Raw genomic sequence first — 12,874 nt, 5'->3', positions numbered from 1 at the left:
TCAAGCTACTTTTTGTAGACTTGTCAATCCAGCTGGTTGGATTATTTGTTGATTGATTATCTTGGATATTGAGCTGGTCTGTGATTTTGTACTTTGAGAATTTTGCTCGAGATCTCCAATTAGGCATATAGAGATCTTGACATCTCGATAAGTATAATGACTTATCGAGATCTCCAATGTTCTAGTGAATTTGAATTATAGAGGTCTCTGAGTTCTCGAATGAAACTTTGGCTTGTCGAGATCTCTCAGCATCATGTCTTCACTTTGACTTGTCGACAACTTAGAGTTTCTAATGAATTTTGACTTATCAATATCTCTGAGTTCTCTAGTGGCCCTTGACTTATCGATAACTTAGAGTTCTCTAATGAATGTAGATTTGTCGATAACTCTTAGTTCTCTAGTGAAGAAGTGACTTGTCAATATCTCCAACCTTCATGTCTTCTTGACTTCTATATCTCTCTGAGTTCTCTAGTAGCTTTCCTGACTTCTCGATAAGTCATTTGGAGTTCTCGAATGACTTCTCTATAACACTAAATATGTGACTTGTAGAGATCTTGACTTAGAGTATTTTTATCCAAACAGATTTATTCAACTCCAAGGTTCTTCAAAATTCTTCCGAGACATGGTCTTCTTGATCTTCTTCCAGATAGAATCCTTAGGCTTGATACTGTTTCAGGAAAAAGACTCCACTTTGCTTCTTTGCTTTTTTATAGACTTTAAAATGTTACAGGTACAAATACAAACTAAGATAACAATACAACTTACTTAGGGTTAACAAATTGTCTTAGTCTTGTTAAGGTACAGGCATGTCTTGCACAATAAATTGGATATCCATTTTTCTAAGCTTTTACCCATTTTTTAAACGTGTTTTACCCATTTAATTTTAACAAAGAAATCAGTGCATTATAAAGACCAGCCATTTTTCTATGGATACCATCTAACACCCACGATCTAAAGTTGCTGCCATTATTCTTTGTGCTTGAGTAAATCTTGTCGTACGTCCTTATCACTCCCAACTCACGACCACTTTTACAGGAGGTCAGTTATACACCTATATCATACTTATACTATTTATGTTGGACTAGTTTTATACTGGTGCGATGCACGGGATAATTTATAAATTATCTTTCCCTCAACATTTAGTTCTATATTTATTTAAATTTTATTCACTTCATCGAATGATATGTTATGTAGTTTGGTTATTTTTGCTACTGCTTGTATTATTATATCCACGTTATGTTTTATACTTTTGAAATTATTATTTTAGCCACATGATTAAGTTAGTACTGACCAAATCAAGTTACCTCCTTTATACCAATTATATATAAAATATTATAGGTTATAATAAATTAATGTTTGTAGTTATGAGGAGTCGAACCTGTATTTATTTTTACTTGATAGTACTATTTCTGAAATTACAATTGTACCCCTGACGACCAAACCATGCCACATTAACTCTCTTATGTCAATTATATATAAGATATAATTTTTATTTTATTATATCTAATTTGAAACATAAGATTTATATTTTTTACTTTGATCAAAAGGCACACATTTGTGTAAAAAAAATCTTCATTTTCCCTAAATTAAATCAGAATTCTCGATTTTTTATTTTAAACTTTTATTTATTTTAGTTTGGTTCATTTATTATACTATTTGATTACTCAGATTTAAAAAAAGTTCATCATTGAAAAAGTAAACAACTTATCCTAAGATAAAATAACATTTTTTTTATAATTTGCAACCCAATTCATATCTATATACAAAATTAAACGTAAATAACATATACAATCAACATATTTATGGTTTATCATATATTATTTATTTAGAATTTTACTGTTATAATCATGTAATTTTTTATAAATTAATATATTTCAATTTATCATTTTTATTATCCATATTTTGATTTTTTATTTCAATTAATTTTTATTCATAAGCTAATTTACTGAACATATAAAAACTTTTATGTTATAAGCCCTGCTCCCGAGTTTTTTAAAGGGAAGGAAATAAGTGATGAGGAGGTAAAGTACTTTCATCCCATTTTTGGACCGAAAGTTTTGCAGTGAAAACTTGTTAAATTTTATTCATTACCCCTTATTTTCACTTCTTAAAAATTCGGGAGCCCGATTATTGGTGCAAGTAAAACTAATTTACTTACTCAACTTTTGTTTTTCTTCCTTTTTTTTAAACTCGGGTAAGTAAAAGTGACGGTGTAAAAAGCAATTAGGTTAAGAAAAAAAGAGGTAACTGCTTCCTAATGGCGATCGTGACTTTGTAGTGAAGAAAGTCTAATAATATTTTGATTATTTTTACAGAAAGAAGAAAGTGAGGAAAACAAGAATACAAGAGAATCCTTAATTTTCCTCTCTCGCATGTATGTAGGTATGATATATAAACTTGTATATGTAATGTTTGACTACATTTTTTATTCACTGTATCGAAGAAGATTATGAATAGGTACATTATCACGATAAATATGAAAGTTTATTAACTCCCTTTTGAATTAGGTTGTTCCATGTTTCGTCAAGTATATAACATAGTTTATTAGTCTTTTGATTCATTTTCATGATTCGGATTATGGGCAAAGACAGAATCAAATAATTTGAAAGTTTACTCAAATTATTATCAATCTGATTAATTTTCAATTATTCGTGAAAGTATATATTAAGTGTCATCATCTACACTAGAATTAGATTTGTATTCATCAATCTGTTCTCGATTCTAATTCAGTTTCTTTTGTTTTTGCAGGTTACAAGTGTTCTGATCATCATAGTATCTTGATTTTGATTAAAGGTATATGTCTATCTATGTTGTATCCATCTATTCTCTCTGTTTTTTAAGATCATAAAATATGATTTTATTGATTATACTCATTGATACTGATTTTGTGATTAGAATGTTTTGTCCCTTCTATCTTTTTCATTGTTTTCATTAGTTAGGAACTGGCATAGAAATCCTATTGAACTCTAAGTATATCATCTATTTATCATAGTAAAATTTATGCCCACCGTTTTTTTAATATTACGTTGTATTCTACTACGTGTGCAATTTTGTTAACCTTTTATGTAATCCGAGGTTTGGAAATGTTTCGCTCACAACACAGGTCAACTTATGGACCTTGAGTTTTGTATCTTCTAGGCCTTTATTTTTGTATATTATTATGATATTATTGTAATAAACTTTAAATATAAGGGCTTAAATAAAATGTTTTTTTTGCTTAAATAAAAGTACTTTATATTCATTATTCATTGCAAGGTCCAAATTCAAACTCCATTGCTACAAACTAGGGGTGTACAGACGAACCGCTCAACCGTATTAACTGCTCGCACCACCTACAATCGAACCACATTTTGCAGATAATCGCTAAACGCGGGTTGGTTGCGGACGAAAATTTTAATAATCGCTTATTTGCGGTTTGTATGCGGTTTTGAATTTTTAAAAATCGCAAATATATAATAGAATATATTCTAGTATATAAACTAGTTAGTAAAAATATTTATTTTATTAAGATTATTATTATTAAATATAATAAAAATAATAGATTAACACTTTTTTGGTTATGATTTCAAGCCTGGTCATTACTTCAAGCCTCAAGTTTCAAGTTCAATTAGTCAATTAACAACCCGTCTATTACCTCCTTTAAACTTTATTATTAGTCGTGCCTCTCAAGGCTCAGACCCTATTTCTAAGACTCTCACTGCGTTTCACTAATATTTTTTATTATCAGCACTTGAAATCTAAATTTATCGGCACAAGATACTTTGCGTATGTATTTTTGAATGTTAAGTTATTAAACAGCTCGAACCTAAATTTATCAACATTTTGATTTTTTTTTTTGTGATTCTCAATATTTTATACTAAGTGGTTGAACCACAAATCGAACCGTGATAAAAGAAAATTTGCAACCGCAAATGATGTGGTTAACCGCAACCGCGAATAACGCGGTTAACTGTAAACGCGGTTGCGGATGAAAATTTTATAAAACTGCTCTTCGCGGTTCGGTTCGACTTTTACCCCAAAACCGATTCGATCCGCGTACAACCCTACCTGCAAACCGAGGATTGGAGAATCGGCACCATATTTATCAATTAACAATGTTTGTAATATTGGTGAGACGCACTTATACCATATACCATCAATGTGTTTTCAGTTTCCAGAGTGCCTATTTAATCACTTTTATAAAAATAACAATACATAGATTTTTGCTGCATGTTGTGGTCACAAGGGACTTGCAGGCTATCTTTCTGAGTCGTCTTTAACATCTATTTTTCAACACTTATAGTGGTAGAAAGTGAACTATCAAAATCTTTGAATGAGGCTGAAGCAGAAAGAACTTTAGATCTATCTCAAGCACAAGTCTCTCCATAGTTGACCATTAGTCTCCTCTTAAAGTGAACTATCTCTGTTTGTATTTGTATTTTAAAAGGAATGTTTGGTTCCATCACATGGTGGGTACAAATCAACGATCAGATGGCTTAGGAGAAAAATTGATGTTGGAACAGGTATTTGACATCTAAACTATTCTTATGCTAAATTCTAATCTATAAATTACTATTTATATTTGTCAAACAAGGTTCTTCTTTATGGATTTAAAGTGATGTCTTTTTCACACATATCCATCAAAGATTGATGATGTAACTGAACTAGCTTCAGTGTACACTCCACTTCAGGCCTGTGTTATTCCAAACAAGAATTTTAAGAAGTTAATGTTGAACCAATACATTTTTTGAAGTTCGCCGTATCAATGTATTTACCTTCCACTATGATCACTCTAAAAGCGGGCCAAGCAGTACCAAAAGTTGCTCCCAGCAATTAGTCATGATAAGATAAGAAATGTAATTTGTTAGATCACAAAACACTGTAGAAGGGGCTTGAATACGGTGTTTATACAATCAAATCGATTTAACACAAGTATGTAATAAAGATCAAGTATATTGAATAAACTATGTTACAATAAGAACTGTTGTTCTCTCTCAGTGATGAACAAATATCACTAAGAGCTGCTAGGTTACAATGTATAATCTTCTCGATAATGATATCACATATAGTGTAAACCCTAAGTTTGTGTTTATATAGTACACAGTTACAAGATAACTTCTAATTGATATGGAATACAATTTTATCTCCTAAAATATATCAATCAGATATCTTCTACAAGTCTTCCAGTCTTCTAACTCTTTCCATGCATATCTTCTTTAGTTATAGTCTCGATCTTCTACTGTAAATCAGCTTTCTTCCTAAACTGTAAGTCTTCCCGCACTTAAGTTCTGATATGACCTTAAGTTCTGACTTCCAGTAAGTCCTAACTTCAATAAGTCCTGATATGTCCTGTTTGTAAGATCTGAAAACTAAACATGAATCATATTAGACATGACATCTCAAATATATTAATTGTAGAACAGTGTTTTATCAATTGTACCTCTATGAAATCCACTTTCGAGAAGGAATTAAGCTAAAGTCTCATACTATGCTCTTGGAGCTTGCTTAAGGCCATAAAGTGCTTTATCAATCCTGTAGACATGATTTGGAAATTTTGAATCTACAAAGCCTGGAGGTTGTTCAACATATACCTCTTTTTCCAATTTTCCATTGAGAAAAGCACTTTTCATATCCATTTGAAAGACTTTAAACTTTTTGTAAGTAGCATAAGCCAAAAAGATTCTTATGGCTTCCAATCTAGCAACTGGTGCAAATGTTTCATCATAATCAATACCCTCCTGTTGAGAGTAGCCTTTAGCAACCAGCCTTGCTTTGTTCCTTGTAATTATGCCATCACTGTCAGTTTTGTATCTGAACACCAATTTTGTGCCAACAATTGATCTGTTCTTTGGTCTTGGCACTAGGGTCCAGACTTTATTTCTTTCTAATTCATTTAACTCTTCCTGCATTGCTTGCACCCAATCAGCATCTTGAAGAGCTTCTTCCACTTTCTTTGGTTCAGTCTGAGATAGAAAGGAATGATAGAGACATTCATTTGATGTTGCAATTCTAAATCTGACACATGCTTCAGGATCTCCAATTATTAAGTCAGGTGTATGTGATTTGGTCCACTTCCTTGCAGATGGAAGTTGATTTCTAGAACCGGATCCTCCCCCATGATCCATGCTGTCTCCATCAGCATTTTCTGATGCTCCCCATATAGTTATGCTCTCTGAGACTTCTGAATTTGAGTTGGTTACTTCAGGATTTGAAGAATTAAAGTTTCCAGAATTATCAGAACTTGGCTCATCAGAACTTGATGAATCAGAACTTGAAGAGCCAGTGACAGGTTCTGATGCTTCTTGAGTGTCTTGAGTTATGGTAGGATCTTCAGCTTGCTCCCCCTGGACAGGTGCATTTTCCCTCGGAGTAGTTACCACAGTTTCAATGACATCGGAATTTAACCCGTCAGAACTTACAGGATCAGGATTTAAGCCATCAGAATTTGCAGAATCAGAACTTAAATCTTCATTTTCAAATCTCAGCTGATCATGATCATTGAAATCTTCAAGTCCAGTAATCTTCTTATCATCAAAAGATACATTGATAGATTCCATGACAACCCTTGTTCTTAAATTGTAGACTCTGAAGGCTTTTGTGGAAAGTGGATATCCAAAAAAAATTCCTTCATCAGCTTTTAGATCAAATTTTGACAGCTGTTCAGGATAAGTCTTAAGAACAAAACACTTACATCCAAATACATGAAAGTATTTCAGATTTGGCTTCTTTTTCTTCACCATCTCATATGGTATTTTTCCATGCTTTTTTATGAGTGTAGCATTCTGTGTAAAACAAGCAGTCTGCACAGCTTTAGCCCAAAAGTAGGTTGGTAGCTTTGTTTCATCAAGCATAGTTCGTGCAGCTTCAATGAGAATCCTGTTATTTCTTTCTACACCTTCATTTTGTTGTGGAGTTCCAGGTGCAGAGAATTCCTATTTGATTACATGCTCTTTGCAGAACTGTTCCATGATTGAATTCTTGAACTCAGTGTCATTGTAACGACTAGGAAATTTACGTTTATATTATATCATAATTATAATAAAATATGTGTATTACTATGTCATTTATGTGTGATTATCTGATAAACCCTAACTGTTATGTGTTACGTGTAATCCATGCCATTTCTGTATTTTTAAGGTATTTTTCAGATATTTTGTTATGCATTCATAGGTTTCATTTCAAACGTTTTACGACCCAAATAATGATTTTAAAGCCAGTATTTCAAATAAAATAATGGGCCTTATTTTTCATCAAATGGCTTTTACAATCGCAATATTCTGAACATCTAGATATTTTATAAATTATCTCGTTTTACGAAAAATGATTTTTCCGGGCCCCATGGGTGTCAAAAACACCACAAAAATCATATTTTTATTTTTATAAAATTATAGGACTTTCATTTATATCATTTCTTTGCATTTTTGCATTATTCACAATTTTTGGGAAATTTTGGCATATATATTGTATATATAAAATATTTATAAATTAAATTTTAATACTCAAAAAATTATAAAATTAGGGGCCTATTAATTTTAAAAAGTGTAGAATTAGGGCCTTAATTTTAATTAGGAGTATTAATTTTACTACTATAAATAGCCTAATTTTTATTTAATTAATTATAATTAATCATTAAAATCTGCAAAAATACACAAAATTCTCTGAAATCGGGTCGGGAAGAACAGGTTCGGGTTGAAGAATCAAGTCGTGATTTCTCACTGATTACAACATCAAATCATGTGATTCAAGTACTCAAATCGAAGGTTTTGATCCGTTCTTTCTGTTTCTTGCATTAATTTCACGTTTTATTGCATCGTTTTTTATTTTCGATCTCTAGGGTTTATGTTCGAATTAGGACTTTTTGATTCTAGGGTTATTTTGATGTTTTGATGATTGATAAAGCTTTGTTGGATGATTTACAGTCGATTTATGGTATTTAATTGAACAAACGATGCCTGGATAGTGATTCACGATTTCTAGGGTTTATGTCAGATTTTCAAAACACAACTCGATGATTTCTGTGAATATTTGGTTCTTGTAATGTTAGGGCTTTGATTGTATATGTTCTTAGCTTCAATTTGCACTATAGAACGTTGAGTTTGGTTTACAGAATCAAAAGATGATATTTTGGTCGGAATTCATGTCGATTTTGACCGGAGATTGTGATTCTGAGATGTTTTTGGTATGTTTTGGCCGTGGTTAGATTGCTGTGTTGATTTGCAATAAAAAAACACTCAAAAACAGCACCAAACGGTGTTGATTTGAGGCTGATCGGAGTTGGCCGGACTCTGGGAACTCACCGGATTCTGGGAAAAATCCGGTGATGTTCTTGGCAACCCGGAATCCAACCCGGTTGACCCATTTCCAGAACCCGGGTTTGATCTGATTTTTTCAGGAATTGAGTTCTGATATGTATTTCTGTAATTTTCATTTTTATTTTATTTTTATTAATTTTAAAAATCAGTTTTATTTATTTTGTAAATTGATTAATTAATTATTTAATTAATTGATTTATATTATAAATAATTCTGAATTATTTTCTAAAAATCAGATTGAATTATTTTCTTAATTATTTATTATTTAATTATTATTTATTTATTATTTAAAAGTGATTAATTATTTTGATAATTAATCAAATAATTTTCAATAAATCATAATAAATTCATTTTAATTCCAAAAATTATAGAAAATTTATTTTTAATTCTGATTTTTCTTAAATAATGATTTAAAAATTATTTTTGAGTTTTAAAAATTAGTAATAATTATTTATAATGATTAATAAATAGAATTATCAGTATTTAATTGATAATAATTCAACCGTTAGTCCGATTTGCGTGAAACGAAAGCTTGTTGACTGAGAAAAATGAAATCTTTTCATTAAAAATAATATCAAAGCTTAATTTCTTTTAAAAATTAGTTGATTCTGTTACTTGTTTGATTATCAGTCGAGTTACGTGCCGAGACGAGTCCGAAAAATTCCGGAAAAATGGGAAACGAGTCAGATAATGATCAGTTGAGCGATTAGCGAGTCGATTTTGGTTTTAAAAATTATTTTAACCATAAAAATGATTATGTGCTTATGTGCTTATGTGTATTACGTGGTTAATCAAGTCTTACTTGCTTATATGTAATACATGAGTCAGTCATAAGCGCATGTGTAGATGTTAGGAATGGTTTGAAGTCGATTCAAGATGTAAATGAAGTACGACGTGACTTAACCAGTCTGTTTTTCCAACAGAAGCTAAGCCAGCCAGGCAAGTTGAGTCGGTAATAGTCCAAGGTGATAGACAAAAGTGATTCAATTGCAGTGAGTCGCGCAGAAGATAAGTTTTTCCCCTATTCTACATTCAGAATAGTGATATTGATTCAAATGCTTATCACATTTGCATTCTCTTGATTATTGTTCTAGATCACTGATATACACTTGCTATTCCTTTGTTCATATTTCATTTTGATTCTTGATTTCTCCGTTTCTTTGGATTCTTGATTCATATTCTATTGGTGACACATGGAGATTGATATATTCTAGTGTTTGGAATATATCAAAGCATACCGATTGTTCCGGTTGCTAAGCGATGGACTGGATAATGATATTTTTGGGATTGAGTGTGTCTTAATCCTGAGGACCGGGATGACTAGTGCCTCGACGTGGGCCGTAGTGCCTGGGTACCTGACTGGATCTATATATTGAGATATGGATCTGCATTATATTCTGACTGATCAGCAGAATATAGATGCGAACTTGTGTCCAGTTTAGTTCATTTGTACTCGCCAGTAATGGCCTTCTTTCTATTCTCGTGAGGTTATATCTTGGCAGATATACCTGGGATGACGAATTCATTTAAAGTGCTTTAACACTGTTTATATTTTGTGGACTTGTTGAGCAATTTTTGGCTCACCCTTTTTGTTGTTATTCACTTTATTGTTTTCAGTTAAGAAGGAGTATGAAACCAATCAAGACTCGAGTGGTAAAGAAGCGGGTCAAGCCTCGGGATCCTCTCATACCCAAGGTGTTGATCCCAATCCAGGAAGAAAGCTTTGAATTGCCCGAGCACGTGGAGTGTTGATAGATAGTGTGTGTGTTTGAATAAAAATTGAACTTAGTTTAAAATGAATTAGACAATGGTTTGTAATAAAGAGAGTTGTGAGATTTTGAATGTTGGGTTGTAATAAAAGCAGTTAGTGATTCTTGTTTTCATACTTCAACCTAAAAAGATCGTGGTTAGTGTTAAAGGGGTTTAATTTCATTTCTTTATTAATTGTTAATCAGATTGTACAGGTTTGGTGATTAGCTAGTAACCCCCAGACTTATACCCCGGGTCTGGAGGGCGTTACAGCCATTATCACTTCTTATTATTTTAACAGAATCTTTGACCTATTTATCCAGCTGTTTGACATGATCAGTTAGAGTAGATGCAATTTCATTCTTCTTGTGCAAGAAATACATCCAAGTGTATCTTGTGAACTCATCCACTATAACCATAACATATTTCTTCTTTGCAATAGACATGACATTGACTGGACCAAATAGATCAACATGCAGTAGGTGATAAGGCTCAAGAATTGAAGATTCAGTTTTGCTCTTGAATGAAGATTTTCTTTGTTTTGCCTTTTGGCATGAATCACAAAGGCCATCAGGAGTAAATACTGATTTTGGCAGTCCTCTCACAAGATCTTTCTTTACTAGCTCATTTATGTTGAAATTTAAATGAGAGAGTCTTTTATGCCAATTCCAACTTTCTTCAATTGATGCTCTACTTAACAAACAGATTGCAGAACCATCAGTACTTATTGAAATTCTGGCTTCATAAATGTTACCATGCTTGTAACCTTTCAGAATCACTTTGCATGTAGAATTATTTACAACTTCACAGTGTTTTTCAAAGAAATCCACATGATAACCTCTGTCACAGATTTAATTTACACTTAGCATATTGTGTTTAAGTCCTGAGACAAGAGCTACTGTTTCGATGATGACAATTCCAAGATTGATATTGTCATATCTCAGAGTTTTTCCCATGTTGCCATCTCCATAAAAAACTCCTGTGTCAGCTTTCTCCACAAATTATGATAGAAGGGCTTTATTTCCAGTCATATGTCCTGAACATCCACTGTCCAGCACTAGGATATTTTTCATGTTGCCCTGCAATCACAAAGACCACTATTGGTTAGTTTTAAGGACCCAGACTTGCTTGGATCCTTTGGCCTTATTAAGTTTGTTAACATTTGCAGCGGATTTAGTTTTAGAATTTATGCTAACATGATGTTTATCAGAATTTATATCAGACTTTGCATCAGACTTTACACTTGAAGGAATAATACTAACTTTCTTCAAAGAAGGTTTTATTTGATAATAATCATAGTACAAACTATGATATTCCTTACAAGTATAAATGACAATGAAAACAAGGATTTTGTGACTTAAACCTAAAAGACTGACTCTTAACTCCTGATTTAGGAGGTAAAGAGTTTATATCTTTATTTTTCCTGCAAAAAGAAGCAAGATGGTTAGAGTTTCCATAGTTATAACATTTATTTCTAGGAGCATTAGGAATAGGCATATAATTATTGCTTTTATTCACACCTTCCTTTCCATTCCTATTTTTCCTAGCTTCCTTTACCTTGTTGACATTCCTAATCTCTTTCAGCTTATGCTTAAGCTGCTTTTTCGTCATTAAGCCTATGTTTACTTCAGTTGGTTTATCCTGTTCTAATTTGTCAAAAGTTGACTTTTCCTTGACTTCTGTCCTAGACTCTTTCATCTTTTCAGAATCAGACTTTACAGTTTTTGCTACAAACTTTACAGGATTTACCTTTGGCTTAGCAGTCTGTTTAACAACAATTGGCTCAATTTTTCAGTTCCTTTCTCACTTTTATCATCTGCATAACCTAAGCCCTCTTTCCAGTTTCCACTACTTAGTAAATTCTGAGTTGTTCTTCCAGAGTTAGTCCAAGTTCTGATAATTTCTCTTTCCTTTTCTAACTCAGTTTTTAGAGATTCATTCAATTTTAGCACTTCATCTCTAACATAAAAAACATCGTCTTTTTCTTTCTGAGTTTAATGAAACATAACTAACTCATTTTCTAAATAGTCATTCCTCTTTTTTAAAGCAAGATTTTCAGATGTTAATCTTTCACATGTTAAAGTCTGATCTCTATAACTAATGAACATGGTTTTAAGATATAATCTCAACTCAGTAATATCATTAGTATGAAAAGCATAAGTTGTTTGAGGTACCTTTAATTCAGCAGTTTCAGGACTGCCATCAGCATTTGCCATCAAGGCATAGTTCACCTCATGTTCAGAATCTGAAGTGTCTGTCCAGCTTTTCTTCTTTGTGACAAGTATCTTGCCTTTGTCACTTTTTCCTTTCTTACAGTCAGGAGATAAGTGGCCTCTTTCACCATAATTATAGCATTTGACATTTGAGTTGTCTCCTCTTTCAGACTTTCCTTTACCTTCAGACTTTCTGAACCCTTTCTTATCAGAACTTCCACTTTTCCTGAAAAACTTCTTGCCTTTTCTGAATTTCCTGTAGGCTATCTTTGTAATACCCTTCACTATAAGAGCACACAATTTCATCATCTCTTTATCAGCATTCATTTCAGGTAAACTTTTAGTTTCTGAATCATCATCATCAGAATATGATGACTCTGAATCAGACTTTATGATTAGAGCCTTTCCTTTGCCCCTCTTTGAGGCAACAACTTTAGGAGATTCCTCCTCAGCTTTAAGAGCAACTGTCCTTGACTTTCTTCCATGCCTCTTGCTCCTTTAATCCATCTCAAGTTCGTGAGTCTTGAGCATACCATAAATTTCATCAAGAGTAGTTTCAGTAAGGTCATAGTTGTCTCTTATGGTAGTAGACTTTAAATCCCAACTTTCAGGAAGAGCTAA

The sequence above is a fragment of the Apium graveolens genome, chromosome 8 (genome assembly GCF_009905375.1).
Source record: "Apium graveolens cultivar Ventura chromosome 8, ASM990537v1, whole genome shotgun sequence".
In the NCBI taxonomy this organism is placed as follows: domain Eukaryota; kingdom Viridiplantae; phylum Streptophyta; class Magnoliopsida; order Apiales; family Apiaceae; genus Apium; species Apium graveolens.
Note: the sequence above shows the minus strand (reverse complement) of the source record.